Source organism: Pelophylax lessonae (assembly GCF_965119305.1).
Source record: "Pelophylax lessonae genome assembly, chromosome: 11".
NCBI classification, from domain to species: Eukaryota; Metazoa; Chordata; class Amphibia; order Anura; family Ranidae; genus Pelophylax; species Pelophylax lessonae.
The window spans coordinates 164390862-164409542 of record NC_138778.1 but is presented as its reverse complement, the minus strand read 5'-3'; the positions used below and the strand labels follow the sequence as shown (position 1 = coordinate 164409542).

Here is an 18681-nt window from a genome sequence, read left to right as displayed (position 1 = left end):
TGGATGCTGGAAATTGCCTCAAGCAGTATCTGGAAGCTACGGTCTCCTTTCGACAGTCAGATCATTTGTTTGTCACTTTTGGTGGAAAGAACAAGGGTCTTCGGGCTTCTTCAAGGTCCATCTCTTCTTGGATCATCCAAACTATCCAATGGGCTTATAGGGCTAAGGGCTTGACCCCTCCAGTGGCGATTACGGCTCATTCAACTCGGAGTATCTCTACGTCCTGGGCAGTGTCCAGACACGTCTCGCCTGAAGTGATTTGTAGAGCAGCATCCTGGTCCTCTATAAATACTTTTTTGACTCACTATTGTGTTGAGCTGGCGGCTCTTTCTTCTGTTAACTTTGGTTTACAAGTCCTGTCTGTTTGACAGAGTAAAATTAAACTTTTTGTTCAGCACCTGCCCACCCTTTTGTGTACGGCGAGTTATTTCCCGATACGTATGCTGCCATGGAGTCTGTCAGGAAAACTGAAAATTTATATCAAATACTTACCGTAATTTTCCTTTTTTGATGGACTCCATGGCAGCAGGAGTTCCCTCCCGGATTCTGAGGAGGATAGTTACAGAACACGTGTGCTGAACAGGTGCAAAGATTTATGGGAGTGCTGTCCTATGGGTAGGTTTGGAGGCGGGGCCAAACCCAATACGTATGCTGCCATGGAGTCCATCAGGAAAGGAAAATTACGGTAAGTATTTGATATAAATTTTCCGTTTTTTTTTTTTTTTCCAGAATTGTCGCTCTTTTTTTGTTTATAGCGCAAAAAATAAAAATTGCAGAGGTGATCAAATACCACCAAAAGAAATCTCTATTTGTGGGAAAAAAGGACATCAATTTTATTTGGGTACAGCATCGCACAACCGCGCAACTGTCAGGTAAATTAATGCAGTGCTGAATCGCAAAAAAATGGCCTGGTCATTAAGGGGGGAAATCTTCCGATCCAGAAGTGGTTAAACAGACTTTCCTTGAAACTAGCATAAAGCCAGTCACCAGTGTCTGGAATTCCGGAGTTATGTAAATAAATAAGAGAAATATAGGGTTCTCTGCAAAAGTCTATTTATTACAATAAAAGAAAAGCACTTACAAAGGTGGCACTTCCATTAAATGCAAGCAAATGAGCGCTCATTACATACAATCAGAGTTGGCGGTGGGTGACGTCACGAGACTCCTTCCCGTATGTTCTGCCTCCCAGGGGCAAGACTTCGTCAGCGGGTATGGTGCCACGCTTCACACCCACCTCTAAATAGTCTTGCCTAATGGATAAGGCCAATAAATTTTAAATTTTTATTGTTATTTCTCATTTTGATGGTTTCACTTTAAGAATCAGTAAATCACTCCTCATTTAAAAAAGATGTTTTTTTACAAACTTTTTTTTCATTGATACGTGTCCCTCTGGACAGTACCCTGGCCCCCCTATACCCTTTGTACACCAAATTACTTGCATATAAGCCTTCAAAATGGGCACTTTTGATTTTCCAGTTCGGGTCCCATAGACTTAACCCTCTTAGCGGTATCCCCGAGCATGACTCGGGGTGGATTTTTCATGCTACTATCGGTATCCCCGAGTCACGCTCGGGGTAGATGTGCAGAGCCTGCAGCGGGGTTCCTTACCTTCTCCTGGCAATCCAGCGATGATCTCCCATTGCTGTGATCGCTGCCGAGATCCCCGCCGCTCGTCCGTCGGTCTGATGACTTCCTGGTTCCGTTCCCTGCAGCAGCAATGCTGCATGGGAGCGGAACTGGGAGGGAAATTCAAAAGTTGCACCAACACAAACACATAAGGAGGTGATACAGTGTAATCTGAGAGGATTACACTGTATCACCTTAGTAAAAGACACAGTGCCCTTTCAGTGCCCCTTGCCATTGTCATTGTGACAAATAAAATCATTTGAAAACGGCATCAAAAAAACGCTGTCCTACATATGCGCTTTTGGATCAGCTGAGCGACTGCGACAGCGGCAGCGACACGGAGCTGCTCGCAGAACAGAGCGACAGTGAGTCGTGAGATTTGTCATCTGACTCTGACACCAACACTGATCCAGAAAGTGACAACGCCGATGATCCTGACCTAAGCAATGTGCACACTTGGTGCCCTCTAAACAGCGATGCGGACCAGGCAGCGCCCCCGAGATTCCGATTCACTGGATCTCCTGGGATAAAGGTTGATGTGGAGAGTGACAACCCTCTGGCGTACCTGAAATTATTTCTTACTGAGGAGGTAATTCTAAAAATCGTCACAGAAACCAACCGCTACCATGAGCAGCAATCCGCTACACTGCGTGCCAGATTTTCCAGATCCAGAAAATGGGAACCGGTCAGTAAAGAGAACATCTGGCAGTTTCTGGGACTCATCATCCTTCAGGGGGTGGTGGGGAAATCGCTCCAGAAATGGTATTGGATCACCAATAAGATGCTGGCCACTCCATTAATTGGCACAGTGATGTCCGAATATCGTTTTTCACTGATCATGAAGAATTTACACTTCGCAAACAACGAAGAGTTTGATGAGGCCACGCATCCTGCGCCCAAACTCTGGGAGGTGTGCCAAATGATTGTCACCAACTTCCAGCGGACCTATGTGCCAGAAAGGGATGTCAGTGTGGACGAAAATCTGATGGCCTACAAGGGACACCTGAGCTGGATACAATTTATTGCATCCAAAAGAGTGCGGTTTGGCATAAAATTTTTATTTGCTCTGTGAATCATCCACCGGATATATCTGGAAACTGGCGTGACATGCCATCATTGTTTAGCAGGAAAAAACTAAAAAAGGAGAGATGGTTGCCTTTCAAAAGGGTAAAATGATGGCAATGCGGTGGCGAGACAAAAAGGATGTGTGCCTCATGAGCACCGTGCACAGCACCTCCACTGCCATGGTCCGCACAAAACGCCGAACAGATGTGCTGAAGCCGCAAGTCGTGATCGACTATAATCACATAATGGGAGGTGTCGACCGAGCCGATCAGGCAATGACATTTTACCCGGCGATGCGGAAGCAACAGAAAAAGTATTACAAAAAGATTTTCAGGCATCTCCTTGAACAATGCCTTTGGAACGCCTATATCCTTTATAAAGCAAACACTAGCATACCTCTTGTTCATTCTGACTTCATCTGGAAGGTGGCTGAGCAGATTTTTGTCAACCACCCGAGGCCATCAGTATCTGCTAACAGATCCGAACGACGCGCATTTGATGTTGGCAATCCAGAATGTCTGACAGGCCGTCATTTTGTAGACTTTGTACCGCCAACCGCAAGAAAGTTAGCGCCTACCACGATGTGCGTCGTTTGCTGTTCCAAGAAGGATAGCAATGGAAAAAAAGTCCGAAAGGAAACAAGGTACTATTGTCCTGATTGCAACTTCAGACTTTGTCTAGTTCCATGCTTCAAACTGTTTCACACGCAGGATGTGTATTGAATTTCTTTGTTTGACAAATTTCATTATTTTTCATTGCATTATTGAATAAAATTATATTATTGATTAGATTATAATTCATGTGTTTGTGTTTCAAATTTATCACATCTGGGATGTCTACTAGAGTATTGTTTTGGTAAGTTTTAAGTCAGTATTTACTAAGAATTGTAGGCCTTTAATACATAACGCCAAATTTCCATGCAAAAAAATTGTACCGCTTTTGGTACATAATTCCTGACATAATCATACCGCCAGGGAGGTTAAAAGGGGTTTGTAATTTGCAAGCAAAAAATTTGGGGGAGCATACCCATGTATTTCTAAAGCTGGTGCAGCTATGAACCAAAAGACATGTATATTAAAAAAGAATAGCGCACACATGCAAAAGAAATTACTACCAAATTTGAAGACAATCCATAAATAAAAATGGGGATTTGGTCCCACCATATGGCCATATAGTGCTCAAGCCCACCACTACGTCAAAGTACCCCATTATCAGTGGATCCTACACTATCCATGAAAAAGAGATGAATCCAGCCTTTCTAACCCTTGGAGATAACACTCCTTGCTGGGAAAGATGTGCAAATGCACTACAGGGGACTCCTCCCATATCCGCTTGATAGTAGACACTGATAGAGTACAGACGTGTGTGGGGGGTGGGCTGGGTTGCTCAACCTCGGTAGTCTGGTCAGACCGAATACATAATAAACAAGCAAAAAATTTGGGGGAGCATACCCATGTATTTCTAAAGCTGGTGCAGCTATGAACCAAAAGACATGTATATTAAAAAAGAATAGCGCACACATGCAAAAGAAATTACTACCAAATTTGAAGACAATCCATAAATAGAAATGGGGATTTGGTCCCACCATATGGCCATATAGTGCTCAAGCCCACCACTACGTCAAAGTACCCCATTATCAGTGGGTCCTACACTATCCATGAAAAAGAGATGAATCCAGCCTTTCTCACCCTTGGAGATAATACTCCTTGCTGGGAAAGATGTGCAAATGCACTACAGGGGACTCCTCCTATATCCACTTGATAGTGGACACTGATAGAGTACAGGTGTGTGTGGGCTTGAGCACTATATGGCCATATGGTGGGACCAAATCCCCATTTTTATTTATGGATTGTCTTCAAATTTGGTAGTAATTTATTTTGCATGTGTGCGCTATTCTTTTTTAATATACATGTCTTTTGGTTCATAGCTGCACCAGCTTTAGAAATACATGGGTATGCTCCCCCAAATGTTTTGCTTGTTTATTATGTACTCGGTCTGACCAGACTACCGAGGTTGAGCAACCCAGCCCACCCCCCACACGCACCTGTACTCTATCAGTGTCCACTATCAAGTGGATATAGGAGGAGTCCCCTGTAGTGCATTTGTACATCTTTCCCAGCAAGGAGTATTATCTCCAAGGGTTAGAAAGGCTGGATTCATCTCTTTTTCATGGATAGTGTAGGACCCACTGATAATGGGGTACTTTGACATAGTGGTGGGCTTGAGCACTATATGGCCATATGGTGGGACCAAATCCCCATTTTTATTTATGGATTGTCTTCAAATTTGGTAGTAATTTCTTTTGCATGTGTGCGCTATTCTTTTTTAATATACATGGGTTTGTAATTTGGTTTAGAACTTTTGATATGTTGTAAGGTTCTGCCGCAAAGCGAACAGAGGGTCAGTCAGCCCATCTCTGCTGAATACATTGTTTGGGTAGTACCTGACACTTTACCACTGTAGTTATATGTTTCAGACATGCTTAATCAAATTTAAAGGAAATCTAAAATATTGTGTCTAGCTTAAGATCAGCTGCATGCTGTGATTAAACTTTTCATTAGTTTATGATTACAATATTGCATTTTTGAGTGTTTTATTTGAGGTGTGTTCAGCCAAGTCAGTCAGCTTTTCCTTTATTGTTATATTTTTAGGGTGGAGTGAGCAAAAGTTTCTAATGAGCTGGACAGCAATAAATTAATTATTTTGAAGTTGTTTTACAATTGTCTAAAGTTTTCCAAGCAGATTACCAAATGTTTAATGTCAAGCATGTAAAGCAGTGGATAGATGAGCAGTCAGATACTTGTAAACATTCATATTAGTAATTAATGTTTTGTGGCACTCCCATTCTTTCATATATAAAGGAGCAGAATGAATGGAGAGCATATTGAGAAGGACATTCACTTAGAAAAGCACACTTTTAGGTAATCTGTACCACTCACATCCATCATCATGAGTTACGGTGGTCACTCCTCTGCTGGATCATACCATGGAAGCTGCCATGTTGGTAGTCATCTGTCTAAGATCCCAAGCCACACATATGGTGTTCATCATGGAGGACCTTCAATTAGCCATCACGGAGGATCCCATTCTTCTCTCCACCATATGGGATCTCATGCTTCTCATCATGGAGGATCCCACTCTTCTCATCACCATGGGGGGTCTCATGTTTCTCATCATGGAGGATCCCACTCTTCTCATCACCATGGGGGGTCTCATGCTTCTCATCACGGAGGATCCCACTCTTCTCATCACCATGGGGGGTCTCATGCTTCTCATCATGGAGGATTCCACGCTTTACAGCATGGAGGTTCCCATACTTCTCACCATGGAGGCTCCCACAGATTCCATTCCACAGGCTCTCATGGTTCTCATCATAGAGGATCCGGTGCCACCCACCATGAAAGTTCCCATAAAATCCATCATAGCGATCACTATAGAGCCCCCAGTGTACATGGTGGATCAGGAGGCAAAGGAATCTCCATATCCAAGCATGTTCATGGAAGTGCTCACAGCAGCAGCCATAAAAGTCATCACGCTTTGTTCAATGTCAATGAGAAGGAAACCATGCAGCATTTGAATGATCGCTTGGCTTCCTACTTAGACAAAGTCCATTCCTTAGAGCAACAGAACGCCCAGCTTGAGAGGAATATCCGGGAGTGGTATGAGAGGAATCAGCCCAGCGCTTTACCTGACTATGGCTGCTTCTTTAGAATCATTCAAGAGCTTCAGGGCCAGGTAAATAAAGGAATTGGTCTACGTAAGTAGTATATTTAAGAATTGTTTTGATACAGATTTTTTTTTTTTTTTTTTTTGATGAACACTAAATCTATACAAATATTACAGTGATTAGGTATTTATGGTTTTCAAACTCACACTGACACCTACATATTCAAATTATAAAAACCGATTGGACATATTAGTCATCTAAAGGGATACCAGATGACACATTTTTTACAGCACCGGAAATGGGTCTCAGTGCATTTTGTTCATGCTATCTGGCACTTTGATGAAGACGTACTGAGAAAAAAAAAACATGATTTTAGGACAGTATGGGGTTTATTTACTAGAGCTGGACAGTGAAAAAACAGGAATCAGCTTCCAGGTTTTAGTACCAAAACTTATTTGAACAAGCTGAGGTTAGAAGCTGATTTGTTTCTGTGCAGACTGCAGAAGTGAGCCTAATTTTGCACTCTTCAACTCTGCTAAATAAACCTATATGCATCAAAGGTATGGAATGAACTGGCAAGATCGTCAAGCTGTTAGAGTGAAAAAAAGAGAACTAATCACACGTCTAAGGGTTGGTAAGCCATAATATACTGTATATTATTTTGTTTTTAGGTTCAGATATGCTTTAATATAGCAGCCATTTTAGACTGAAAAAGTGTTATAAAATATTCAAAGTAGTTTCCCTCAACAGGATTATTAGACATTGCACAGTAAAACATTAATTAGAAGGTTAGTTCAGACAGTGCTGGTGTTTTAGTGTTTGGCAAGTACTGGAGAGGTAAACCATCTGATAATTTGTAATACCTCCAGTGGCCTTTATGATGGTTCTATAATATCCCTGCTGGAACACACAAAGGTGGGCAGGAACCCCTAAAATCCCAGTTGTGGGCTTCTTCACGCATAATGTGGTGATCTGTGTTTTTCTGCACTGGATCAACATCAGGTTACATAGAAAATAATTGTGCCTCATTCACACCACAACACTGTTATTATGTGTGTTACTGAAAAATGAAGATGTGCAGCATTTTTCTGCAGCACACTGGATGGCACTTAAGGACACTGCAGGGCAAGGAACTGTACTTTTGTGCAAAGACCTTAATGGAGTATACAATTTTTACACTTTCAATAAAGTAGGTAAACAGAGCCTTGTGCTGAAAAGTCCAAGGCACTGCTAATCACTATTGTCATACAACAGATACCAGCTGCATGCTAAATGGGAATGTTTTAGCATATGGCTAGTGTGAATGTACCCCGAAATCATGTTACAGTGCAAGCTATACTAGATATGCTGTAAGCCACCTTAACTGATACAGAGCAAAGTTCAGTTTAAAACATTGTATACATTTATCCTTTGTAATAAATAATTGACTCCTATATTTTTAGATTTCCTCAACTTCTGTGGAAAACGCCAGGATTGTATTACAAATAGACAACGCTCGTCTAGCAGCAGATGACTTCAGAAACAAGTAGGCTTTTCTACATTTCATGTCCTTCATCATTATTATCGTTATCAGCATTAATTGCCTTGTCTTCCTTTTGTCACCAGGTATGAAATGGAACGCCAGCTGGCAAACAATGTTGAGGCTGATGTGAATGGACTTCGTATACTACTGGAAGAGCTGAACAGGGAAATATGTCATCTACAGGCACAAGTAGAAAACCTTCAGGAGGAACTGCAGCTAATGAAGAGGAACCATAGGGAGGTAGGATGCTTGCTACCCCTTATTAAGCTAAATCGGACATTTATATGAAGAAAAATAATGTTGAAATCACTTTTGCTTTAGAGGTATGCTGCCATCCTGGGCCATCTGTGGAAAATTGCCAATTTTGACACCTTTTTTAATCGTTTTATCCTTTTTTATTTGACAATGAACTTAAATTATTAGTAATATTATTATTATTATACAGGATTTATATAAAGCGCCAACAGTTTGCACATTATAATATTAGGGCAGACAGTACAGTTACAATCCAATCCAATCCACGTGAAATCAGAGGGCCTTGCTCATTGGAGCTTACAATCTAAGAGGGAGGGTCAAGTGATACAAAAGGTTATAACTGTGGGGGGTGAGCTGATGAAGAAAATAAAAGAACAGTTGTTATGTGGGTGCAGGATAGGCTTTTCTGAAGAGAAATGTTTTCAGAGATCGCCTAAAAGTGGATAGAGTTGGATATAGTCGGATAGATTGGGGTAGGGAATTCCAAAGGATGGGAGAGGCTTGGGAGAAGTCCTGGAGGGTGAGTATGAGAGGAGGTGACAAGGTAGCTAGAGAGCAGGAGGTCTTGGGAGGAACTGAGAGCATGATTTGGTTGGTGTTTTGAGACTAGGTTAGTGATGTAGCTGGGGATAGCTTTGTAAGTTATTGTTAGTATTTTGAATTTGATTCGCTGGGGGAGTGGGAGCCAATGGAGAGATTGGCAGAGAGTTTAGCAGACGCTGAGCGGTTTTTAAGGTGGATGAGTCTGGCAGCAGCATTTATGATGGACTGAAGGGGGATAACCTATTTAAAGGTAAGCTAATGAGAAGGGAGTTGCAGTAGTCGTGGCGAGAGATAACCAGGGAGTGAATCAGGAGCTTTGTGGTTTCATTGGTTAGAAAGGGACGTATTTTAGAAATGTTGTGTAGGTTGAGGCGGCAAGCCTTGGAAAGTGATTCAATGTGGTGAGTTCAGAGTCCAGGATAGCACCTAGCACTCTGGCATTTCGGGGGTGGGTGGATGGTTGTGCCATTGCTCTTGACTGAGAAGTCAGGGGAAGAGGAATGGGGGGGAGGAAATATTATGAACTTGGTTTTGGACAAGTTGAGTTTAAGAGAGTTGTGTGACATCCAGACAGATATGTCTGTTAGTAAGTTAGTGATGCGTGAGGAGACTGATAGAGTGAGCTGAGGGGTGGAGAGATAAATTTGGGTGTCATCTGCTTACAAGTAGAATTGTAAGTGACACTGAAGGTGCGGTGAGATAGGTAGGATTACAGCCAGTGAAGAGCATAGTCACGGAGACCAAAGAAGTGCAGTTTTTTAAGTAGGAGGGGGTGGTCAACCATATCAAAGGCAGCCGAAAGATCCAAAAGTAGGAGTATAGAATTGTGTCCATTGCATTTTGCTGTTAGTAAGTCATTTGTGAGTTTTAAAAGAGCAGTTCTGTGGAGTGTTGAGGGCGAAATCCAGACTGAAGGGGATCAAGAAGGTTGTTCTAATTGAGGTGGTCACTCAGTTGGTTGTAGACCTGGCGTTCAAGGAGTTTAGAGAAAAAGGGGAGCAAGGAGATAGGTCATAGATTGTTAAGATTGGTAGGGTCCAAGGATGGCTTTTTAAGTATGGGGGTGACGAGTGCATGTCTTAGAGCATTGGGAAAGATGCCGGAAGAGAGGGAGAGAATGAAGATGTGGGTTAGAAAGTGTAGGATAGAGTCAGAGGATGACTGCAGTATTTGAGAGGGCATAGGGTCCAGGGGACAGGTGGTTAGGTGGGCGTTAGAAAGGAGTTTAGCAACTTTGTCTATGGTAGCAGGTTTGAATAAGGGGAGTGTAGATTGTACAGATTGTTGGATACAGTTAAATAAGGGAGGCCCAGGGTTTAGGGATACGTCTCCAGAGGTTAGGAGAAGCAGAAGAGTGAGGGAGGTTGTATGAGAATATGATTTATATGAGGGGACATGCCTCAGCATCCCCTGGGTTTTATTAGCATGTGGGGTTAGAATTAGAAGGAGGTGATCACTGATGACTACAGTATTAAGAAGAAGGCAGAAGTGATGGTGATATATAAAGATTGTGGGGTGGAGAAGAGGGGTAAAGAAACAAGAGTTTAAGGAGAGAGGCTGCAACTGTGAAAAGTACAGGTAAAGAGCGCATGTTTTAGAGAGGAAGGAGAGATGAATTGTAAATAAGGGTCACCTGCAGTCTGGTGAATTGCAAAGTAGTTAGCTAAATGTCTCACAAATGTCTCAAACTATTCTCAAATGCATCTAAAAGCCCTTTACATTTGTCTATTGACATAATCCCAAAAAACAAGTCAACACAGGTCCTAAAGCACACAATATGGAGGTCTGCAGATATGCACCATTACACAACTAATTTCTAACTTTTTTACTTACAGGAAGTAAACGCTTTGCAAGCTCAGCTGGGTGCCAGGGTGAATGTGGAAGTGGATGCTGCTCCATCGACTGATCTGAATAGAACCTTGTTTGAGATCAGAGAGCAGTATGAGAATCTGATGGAACGGAATCTGAGAGAGGTGGAAACTATTTTCCGACAACGGGTAAGCCTTTTTGTAGACTGAAAAAGCTGGTGAAACCTGTTAGAAAAATAGTGTGATACCTATTACATTTTGATCATTAGGCACTATTACTTCATGGCTATATTCCAATAAACAATAAATAATAATGAGAACATGATCGACTTTAATGCTCAGTTGTACTGTACCATCTCAATCTTCCATTTACACTGAAGATCAGGACCACTGCTCTCATACAAAAATCTTCAGAGGTCCGCCACACCCCTTGCATGACCATATCTACTCTGGGCAAGTGGGCACGCTTATGCTTCCTGATCAGGGTGTTTTTTGTGGCACTATTACAACTGGGCTTAAAAGCTGTTGCCCAAGGACACAAAGGACAAAACACAGTTGTTAACTTAAAAGATATTAAAACTAATAGAAACAACTAATAGTACAAATCAACTTAAGTCTAGCTACTGTATATTAGTAATATGTTTTTTTCACAGAACAGAAGATCAGAAATAAACCTTCTTTGACTTTATATATAAAACAATATGGAAATCAGCCTCCATTTATTAAGGGGTACATGACTCTAACAAACTTTCTATTCATATAGACTGAGGAACTGAATCGTGAAGTTGCTTCTGGTTCTGAACAACTCCAGTCTGTACAAACTGAAGTCATTGACTTGAGACGTTCCATCCAAACCTTGGAGATTGAACTGCAAAGCCAGCTCAGCTTGGTAAGTATTATTGCCAGCCAGTTAACAAACTTTGAGTCAACTGCCAGTTGCTGGTAGTTTAAGTCTGTGAGCATTTTCAGTTCATTCTGCAAAGACTAATGGTATGTACTGTAATTATTTGTTTTTAATTGTATACAACCTTTCTCTATATTTTCCCAGAAATCAGCTCTAGAAAACACCTTGGCGGAGACCGAAGCCACATTTGGGGCTCAACTCGCCCAATTACAATGTATGATCAACAATGTAGAGTCCCAGCTGACCCAGATGCGATCTGACCTGGAACGTCAGAATCAGGAATACAAGATCCTGATGGACCAAAAGACTCACCTGGAGATGGAGATCGCCACCTATAAGCGCCTATTGGAGGGTCATGATTTCCAGTATGTATTTCACTAAGGACAAGTAACTGAATATTACTTAAAATGTGCAGGGCTCAATTTATAGCAACACCTTTTCACATGATTCTTTTAAGAGGAAAGAAATAAGTTTTATATCTGAAAAAAATTGCTATAATATTCAATCAGCTACCAGAATAGAACAATATAACTTGGAGAACAGCTTTATTTTAAGACTAGACAGTTCATCAAATGTTCCCATTTTGTTTATCAATATATTAGTTAAATCAAGCCATACAGAATAGTCACAATACCATATATTTCTTCATTCATTTTTACTGTGTGTTTTCAATTTCAGCACTTCAAGTCAAAGTTTTCTAGGAGGCAGCCATGGTATGTAAACATATATTGTCTTAAATTGTTTGTAAACCTATATATTTTTTTAATAACAAGCATGTCATACTTACCTGCTCTGTCCAATAGTTTTGCACAAAGCAGCCCAATCCTCTTCTTCTGCCTGCTCTCCTGGCTCCTCCCCCGCCAAGTGCTCCCCATAGCAAGTGGCTTGCTATGGGGGTACTCATGTAGGCTTGCTCCCAAGCCGAGTCTGTGTCAGCCCCACCCCCGATCTCTCCTCACTGACTGTGACTGACAGCAACAGGAGCCAATGGCTTCTGTTGCTGAATCCATGGGGAGGGAGAGAGGCGAGAGACCCAATGCTCTGGTGCACAGGGCTGAATTGAGAACAGTCTCAGGTAAGTATAAGGGGGGACTTTGGGCTGCACAAAGAAGGTTTTTATGGCAATGCTTTAAAGCAAAAAAAAAACACAAAAAAAAAAAAAACACAAAAAAAAAAAACATTTAGGCTTTAGAGCCACATTAAAAAGCAGGGCATAATTTTGTGAAAATATGCGTAGAATGTAAAATATGGAAAACATTTGAACTATTACAAGAACATTAGTATGTTTAGACACCCCATTGCAGATACTTTCAAAGGCCATCCCATCTATATGATCTCCATCCTAATGGCATTATTTACTGATACCCAATACCAACCACTTTAATCAGCAGTCATACTTTATAAACATATATTTTAGCCAAAAATATTTACAAATTACTATCTGAAATTCACATTGCATAAATCACTATGTAGCCAGATATTTCTAGGTGCTTTTTGCTAATGAGTTCTATAGCAGTAACATTGTCCACTGTGGATTTTGATATGGGACAAACATCATTCAAAGTGACAATATCATGAATGATTAGATAGCAAATTGCTTCCCTTGCTACCATCTGAACAAAGTGAGCTTTGGTGCAGAAATGACCCAAATTCATGCTCTGAAAATGTGGAATAGTCTTGCAAAGGAACTGATTCTAGCTGTAGACAGTTTCCAAAAAAGTTGTGTGCATTCATGAGACTGCAAAAACCTAAAGGACTAACTACATTGTAAATACATAGTTAAATGTTTGTCCAGGGCAACCTTTCTCAACTTATTTACTAAATAAATACACTTCAGGTCTTGGGGTATCCCTGATAAAATCAATTACTCATGGTACATAAGCAGGTTTCTCAACTTGACTAATTATGAAACAATAACACAGATAATTGGAATATGGTGGATTGATGTGAGAAACATAGACAATTTGCATCCCTTTATATTGCAACATAGATCCTTATTAATTTTAGCTATTGTATCTTCTACTTTCAGGATCTCACCACACAATGAAAGTTCACCATGTAACTAGCCCCACTCATCATCAACATCATCAAAGTCATCATCAACATCACAATCACCATAATGTATGCTAATGTATTTCTGACTCTTCTAGAGAACCCTGTGGATAATAGTATTATCCTATCTCTAGAAAGTCTTTTGGTGTCTTCCTCTATCTTTTTCTTGTGTGGCTTTGGAATCTGCTTCACCTAGGCAAAATTTGGCATGAGATATGAACTAGATCCACCAAGATACCCAGTAGACACAGCTGAAATTATGCAAGGTTTAGGACTGGTTAGACATCTATTCATCTTTATTGGTTGGTGGTAAACTATTCAAGTTTACCTAAGTTGTAAGTTAATTTCAAGATGTTCACCCGTGTGTTACAAATGCTATGATGTTCTGGTCTTGAGCACTTTTTAAAGATCCAAAATGAAAGAAGATATTTCAGTGTACCCAACAAATTTCTTAGGGATTACATTATGCTAGAGCATAAGATTTTAATTTCCATTCACTTTTTTCTTGGAGCACTTTAAATACTTTTAGGGCCCATTCACTCCATCTTGTTACAATAATGCATTTTAATACACAGATGTTGTGCCAGCATGTAGTGCAATGTATTGCAGTGCCATTTATTGTGCAACAGCATTGTAAGTCACCCCAATGCATGAACAGAATGCATCTATGCTATAGCATGAGGCAGTACACCACATGGTATGATATGGGTTACTTGGTAGTGCGTTGGAGAAAACTATACAGCGCAAGCATTTTTACCTGCTTTGGGGCCTATACAGAACAAATAACCTGTGGTAATGGAGGGCACCACAATGCCCTAAAAGTGAGTCGTGTCGCAAGTGTTACTGAAACACTTTCAAGTGTAAACAGGTCCTTATGGTACATACATTTGCAAGGCAGTTTTCTTCACTCGGAAGAAGTGAGTTGCACTACAGTCAGTCATTTTGATTTACAATGATCATATGATAACATAGGTGCAGTGCTTAAAACTAAAAACCAGATTATAAAGTCCAATTTACATGACCATAATCAGTCTATATAAAAACGTTAAATAGTGGTGGTTGATAAGACAAAAAAGGAAGGAGTATCCAGAAAAGATCCATCACCATCACCCATTCACACTGCCTCTTACCCCTCAATGTGAACCTCCACTAAAGAAGGTCAAAGAAGCCGGTTCATAGTGATCCTGGGATGGTTTCACTGGAATTGTGTCCCTGGCATCTCCTTAATAAGATATTTCTCCACTGCCCACGGTATCTTTGTTAATCTCATCCAGATATGGTGTTTATAATCTGATTTTTAGTTCCAAGCGCTGCACCTACATTTTCTTATTCTTTTTTACGTTGTTGTTCCAGCATACATGTTCTAACAGCAACTGCATTTTGTAATTTGTTTTAGCTTTGCTTAGCTGCACCATAATCAGTAGTTTTGATTTACAATGATCATATGCAAAAGGCGTTAGAATATGAACCAGTCTGATCAGTAGAGGATAGAATATACATTTTTGCTGAATTCTCCTTCGCAATGTAGTTTCCTATTAAAAAGGAAAAAACAGCACCTTGAAATTTGTGAATGCATACATAAAACACGTGCTCAATTCAAGTGGAACTCTAGTTTTCTGTTGTGATTTAAGGGAGTTTTATTAACATAATCCTGTGCAGGTTTTATTATAGAGTTGTAGTATCAGTTTTATAATCATGTGTTATAAACCTATTTGTATTGTCTACCATCGTACATATTAATGGAATATTAGCATGCAAAATGCATATTTTACTGTGGTGGACATACTAAGCCATAGATTCTGGGTATTTAGAATGTTTTAGGATTATTGTGATTATATACTGTATATTCTGGTGTACTACTGCAATAATCTGGTGAATTTTGATCATCATTCTCTTGTCCTTGTCACTTACTAAATTTTCAATAAAACAAACCCTTTCTTGTTCATGCAATCAGCTTGTTTTTGTGTTTTGTGTTTGTGGTATTATTGATGCACATGTTTTTTCCAATGTAAAAAAAAAAAAAAGAAGAACTAAATAGGCTTTCATACGAGTGCCCACAAGGCACTCGTGGACCAGTGCCTAGGGCAACAACACTGGAGGGGACTCAGAATTTCATTGTGACCTAATTGAGCAAGAAACTGTACGGCTGTAGAGGAAAGGGGGTGCAGGGATTCTGAAAGGAGTGCAAGTCTCTAGTTGAGGAAGCATATTAAGAAGACCATATGCCACCTCTAGTAGCCCATACCACCAGTAGTTTCTATTATATAATTCCAATTTCCATAAAGCTATTTCAGCCTTCTTAGGCATCATCTGTGAATGGCTCTATGGTGTAGGACTTCTCAGTCTCAAAGTACTTTAGGTGGTCTTTTTGGCTTTCCTATACTGGCTCACTGTGACCTTAATCAATGTACTGTCCCCCTGGATTCAAAAACCCTACACCATAGAACTAGTAAAGTGATATTCTGCACTGATGACTAGTGGCATCCTTTTTTGTATAACTACGCCACTTATCTACAAGCAGAGACTACACTCTCTTCTAAAGTGGCCAGAAGACTACACATTAAATATGTTTTAAACTAATAGTAAAGCAGGATTTTTCTTTGCATTAACCTCATGGCTATACTATAAAGTTCTTAAAAGCTTTTTTTTGAGATGTGCTTAACTTAGTAATTTCACTATTACTGTTGTATTGTCAGGGTGTAATATATTATAATTATCATGAGGCACTTGTACAACTGTGTGATGTTTTCCAAGTAACTCACAAAATATTTAATCCTTATGAAATGCATATGAATGCTGGTTAGAAGATGACAGACATTTGAAAATGCCTAATAATAGTAAATGATTAAGGCATCCACAGTCTTTCATATATAAAAGAAATGGAATAGAGAACATAATGTGAAGAACATCTACAGAGTCAAACAGTTTATCTCTAGACCATCGGTACCCTATTCAATTGCAGTGATTAAGCCACAGTGGTTATGCTTCTGCTGTATCATTTCTTTGAAGCTGCCATGTAGTTGGCCATCTTTCGTCCATCTTTCGTCCATCTTTCAAAGACCCCAGTCCATAGGCATAGTGGTCAATGTGTAAGGTCTCTAAAATTCTATTATGGAGGGCCCAAAATTAGTAATTGGGAAGGATGCCAAACTTCTCATCACCATGGGGCATCCAATGGTTCTAATGTAAGGTTCCATTTTTCTCTCCATGAAGGATTTTACACTTCTCACTATGAATTCCATTATGAAGGGTTCTCTCCAAGGGAGAACTCATGCCACTTTTCACAGAAGTTCTCATAAAGTCTACCACTATAAAGCCCTTAGTGTACATGGTGGGTCAGGATGCAAAGTCATTTCCAGTCATACTCATGGAATTGCTCACATCAGCAGCCACCATGTTTCATTTACTGTCAATGAGAAGAACTCACCTGGCTTCCTGCTTGGGCAAAATCCACGCTCTAGTGCAACAGAATGCCCAGCTGAAGAGGAATTAGCTTAGAATTTTACTCATCTGTTACTTCATCTGTTTATTTAGACTCATTGAAGCTAATGGAAATTCAACAAAGTTATTTTTACTATTTAATTACTATTCAATCTATATATAAGTGATATAACTAAAGGCTTGTTGGGCAAGGTATGTATTTTTGCTGATGACACAAAGGTATATAATAGGGTTGATATTCTTGGAGGTGTCTGTAACGTGGAACATGATTTGGCATTGCTGGAAGATTGGTCAAAGCAGTGGAGACTGCAGTTCAATGTTTCTAAATGTAAAATAATCCACCTAGGGAAAAAGAATCCCCTGAGAGAGTACAACGTTGGGTATACAGTGTTGGCCAGCACTACAGAGGAAAAAGATTTGGGGGTACTTATTTCAGATAATTGCCAAATGAGAAAATAAGTATATATGCAAGTAATTGATTGTAAAAGGGTTATAAGGGTCTGGGAACTGCCCTGGGGGACATGTTTTAAATAATAAAAAACAAATATTTTTTTCAGTAGCAGTGATTTTAATTATGCTTAAAGTGCAAGAATAAAAATGAAAAATTCCTTTAAATATAGTGCCTTGGGGGTCCCCTTAATGTGCCTGTAAAGTGCTACATCTGTAGCATGCATAAAACATGCTACAAAAAAATGTTGATGGAGACAAGGGCCTCTTCCCGACAACCCTTGGCTGTGGTTGTTGGGGTCTGCTGGCGGGGGGAATTATCAAAATCTGACAGCCCCCTTTAACAAGGGGGCACCCAGATCCCAGCCCCCTCATGTGAATGGGTACCCCTATCCATTCACCAAAGAAGTATACAAAAGTAATAACCACATCGTTTTTGACAAATCCTTTTTAAAAAAATAAAAAATAGTGTCCCTCGATGGTAATCAATTGTCATTGACGCTGCCCGCTGACCCGAAAAATAGAAAAAATGAAAAACGCTCTGCCTCCTGGTAGGCGTTTTGCCATATACCGCTCTGCGCTTCGACATTTTTTATATATAGGTAAGAGCGGGCCACCTAGCTATGTCGGGCCACCGCCCCTTATGATGTCACATGACATGACTTGCCCCCTGCCCCAAAGCACCCACCCCCCCATGTTGAAGGCATATGGCCTGGTGTGGTTCAGGAGGGGGGCACTTGCTCATCCCCCCCTTCCTTGGCCTGCCAGGCTGCATGTCTGGATAAGGGTCTGGCGTGAATTTTGGAGGGGACCCCGCGCTGTTATTTTTATTTCTTTTTTTTTCCGGCACTTTTTTTATTCAGCTGTCAGCTGGGAAACCCATTGACAGCTGATGACTCATCAGTTGTTAGGGATGCCACGGCCGGCTTCCCGGCCCCTCTCCTTAACATCCAGCTTTCACTGTTCCCTGATTGGGCAAAGATTTGCCCAGTCAGGGTGTAGAATGCCTTGTGCAAGGCTCAGTATATTGCATGGTGTTCCCCGGGGCAAACACTGTGCAAATAAGGTTGTTCAGCGAATGGCCAAACAGGCAAATTTTCAGCCCAAACTCATGCTCAGGCTGAACCGTTAACCCATTCCTAATCACTAGCGGGATCACCAGCAAGAGGAAGGAGGTCCTAATTCCCCTATATACAGTCAGGTCCATAAATATTAAAAACACTACCACCACCATGCTTCACTGATGAGGTGGTATGCTTTGGATCATGAGCAGTTCCTTTCTTTCTCCATACTCTTCTCTTCCCATCACTGTGGTATACGTTGATCTTGGTCTCATCTGTCCATAGGATGT

The 18681-nt window shown here is 40.6% G+C and overlaps 1 pseudogene across 1 annotated transcript; it reads left to right on the top strand.

Annotated features, from left to right (window-relative positions):
• Positions 1-5559: 5559 nt before the first annotated feature.
• Positions 5560-13531, top strand: LOC309566808 (keratin, type I cytoskeletal 19-like; annotated as a pseudogene). Its single transcript has 8 exons — positions 5560-6426; positions 7801-7883; positions 7964-8120; positions 10514-10675; positions 11250-11375; positions 11535-11755; positions 12069-12103; positions 13420-13531. The product of its transcript is annotated as a keratin, type I cytoskeletal 19-like (transcript).
• The last annotated feature ends 5150 nt before the right edge of the window (positions 13532-18681 follow it).